General features: G+C 52.2%; 1 pseudogene across 1 annotated transcript; it reads right to left on the reverse strand.

The window, feature by feature from the left end:
- Positions 1 to 360: 360 nt before the first annotated feature.
- LOC147629913 (AT-hook motif nuclear-localized protein 17 pseudogene) lies at positions 361 to 2023 on the reverse strand (annotated as a pseudogene). The gene has a single exon (XR_015267762.1). The product of XR_015267762.1 is annotated as an AT-hook motif nuclear-localized protein 17 pseudogene (transcript).
- Positions 2024 to 2815: the final 792 nt, after the last annotated feature.

Below are 2815 nucleotides of genomic sequence, written 5' to 3' on the forward strand. Positions count from 1 at the left end.
TTTAAAAAAGTTACAGAATGCACTAATGTGGTTATTGGGTTTTTTTTTCAAATATATTCCCATGAATTTACCCCCCACTCTTAATTCCACCCTTTGCTGCGATTGGAGTGGAGGGGAGGAGCAGTCAAGATTTGAACTCACATCCCATGGCCAGGGGGGCAGTAGCTAATTAGAGCTCGAGCTATTGGTTAGAATTTAGCTAGTGACATGGAAACTTGGAGTCAGGACTCAGGGAATTGAGTGGTTGAAGCCCTACTTTGAGTAATTAAGAGCCCAACGTTTATATTAAGAAATGCTGTAAATAAATGCCCTAAAAAGGCCATCCAAAACGGTAACACAAAACAAGAGAGCAGGCCCAGCTTGAAACGATAAAGAGGACTTACTTGTTGGAATTTCTCGGGCATAAACTTGGCTGCATAATTGCCTGTCTCATGATGATGGTCCCGCTCAAACCCTAAGTATCATAAGAAGAGGGTAGAAACCAGGGATACATAGTAATGAAGCCCATAAGAGATCACCCTTGAAATCATGAAAAAGGCCAGAATTGGTATCTCTGAAGAATAGCCATTGGCATAAATGGGCAAATTGGCTTTGATTAACTGCAAAAACTCCTTCAAATGAGCGTTTAAGGTACACGGCAACAAGCACAAAAGCTTGCTAATAAAATTACGAGGATAATTCTATCTTTGTTGCTGATTGGTGAAGGCTTAGTATGGAGGTCGGTTGCCTGCTGCGGCAGCCCACGCCAGCACATCTTGAGGGAGCTGGCAATTCAAAGGAGTAGGAGAGACGTTGAAGAGTGCCATCCCACACGAGGATTGGTCCGCTTGTCCGGCCGCCGCGGCCGCATTCGGCGGCTCCAGGCCGGACGAAGGGATGGCCGCTAGCTGCAACTCGTTCTGTTGACTGTCTTCTTCTTCCAATGGCAGCCGGTCATACGAAGCGTTGAGGAAGGACGCAGCTATGATAAGCACAGGACCCGCCGCTGTCAGTACTCCCACTACACTCCCCCCTACCACTTGGCCTTGCGCTCCCGCCAGCGATATGGTTAGACCGCCGGATGTGAACAGTGTGTTGCCCGGCGATGGTAAGAATGCCCCCGACAGAGACAGGATCTCAAACCTGCCATGGAAGGTCACCGTCGCCCCTGGTGCTGTCGGCTGTCGTAGAGTCACGTTAGCCACCGTTCCGCTGCCGCTTAGCACGCATATCCCCCTCTGCCGCTTCCTCGCAAACCCGGCTACACTCTCCGTTACATCGTGCCCGCCCGCCACTTCCAACACATGTGGTCGCATCGCATTCTCGCTATCTCGCGTTATGATCACGGGCGGCTTGGGCTTGTTCTTGGAGCCCGGCGGCCTTCCTCGAGGCTTCCTTGCCACTGTGACACCGTCCCCGTGTGAGCTGCCGCCGCCTGTAGCTCCCCCTCCTCCGCTGTAGATCGCCTTGCTGCGCTTCTTGCTGTTGCTGCGGCCGAGGCCACTGCTTCTGCTGTTCTCATCCTCGGAGGTTTGCGATTCACGGCTCCCTGCAAGCAGCTGATGCTGCTGTTGCTCTTGTATGTGTAGCTGATGCTGCTGCTCTTGAAGGTGTTGCTGGTGATGCTGCTGCTCTTGAAGATGTTGCTGGTGCTGCTGCTCTTGAAGGTGCTGCAGATGGGCTTGATGATGGTGGTGATGATGCAGGTCAAATATTTGTGATTTATCGTCTTCTGTCTGCTGAAGGTGCTCGTGATGGTGGCGGTGGTGATGGTGTTGCGAAAATTGGTGATGGTGGGGGTTCAAGGAGGAGAATTGGTTTCCATGATGGGAAGATGGGCTACCTGGATTAAGGCCAGCCATGCATATAAACATAAAAGAAAAACCAAGTGGTATATTTATCAATCTAATATTAAGATGTTTGAGAGGTAATTGGGAAGACAGGTCGTCGGAGGGGGGGATGGGAAAGGGCGGGCGAAGGTAAAGTTGCAGCCATGACTGCAGAAGAAACTACAGGCTGTGCTGGGAGCATAGCTTTGCTGTGGCGGAAAGAGGTATGGGAAGCCTCACCGGAAGGGGGGGGCCCTCCAGGGATGCGACGCGTGAAGAGAGACTTAGAGAGAGAGAGAGAGAGGGTAGAGAGAGAAAGAGGAGAAGTTGCTTGCTAATGTGTGGTGGGGTTGTTAATGCCTTGTGGTGGGAGAAGTCTGAACAAGCCAAAGCCTAGTAGCCTAGTAGCCTGTAGCCCTAAAAGCCCAGGCTCCAGGTCAGCCCCTTTAGCACGCTTCTGCTCCGTCGATGACAGAAAACAGTACTGGGCAGAAAATGAGATAAAAATGTACGGCTCCTCCCCTAGTTCGCCCGCCACGTCTACCTACGATGAAAGAAAATGACCCCCCACAATGCACAGTACCCACTGACTGCCCCAGTCCCGCACTGCCCCCCGGGGCCGGGGGCCCCCACACACACACACAGCCCTACACAACCACATGGCCCAGGGCCTCCATAAGCCCCGTCGCATCGCGTCACGTCACGTATCCTACGTAGTAAGAGTACGCCCCTGTCAAGCCATCAAAGTCTTGATAAAATAGCGTTCATAAGTACACAAGTGACAAACCCACACCCGGCCACCGGCGGGGTCCCAAAGCCCTGAAAATTGCAGTGTAATTGCACATCGCCATACCGTCTCTTAGTTTGCTGCCTGATTTGATGCGGAGCGAGATGCTGGCTTCATGCATGAACGGGGCCCCGCCGCCCGAGGGAAGAAAGGGTGACGCGGCTGTTTGTGTGAGAGGTGTGTTAGGCTGGCTGTCTGAGAGGCACATCATATAATAGAA

Source organism: Cibotium barometz, chromosome 17 (assembly GCF_041138505.1).
Source record: "Cibotium barometz isolate CiBa-2024 chromosome 17, ASM4113850v1, whole genome shotgun sequence".
Taxonomy (NCBI): domain Eukaryota; kingdom Viridiplantae; phylum Streptophyta; class Polypodiopsida; order Cyatheales; family Cibotiaceae; genus Cibotium; species Cibotium barometz.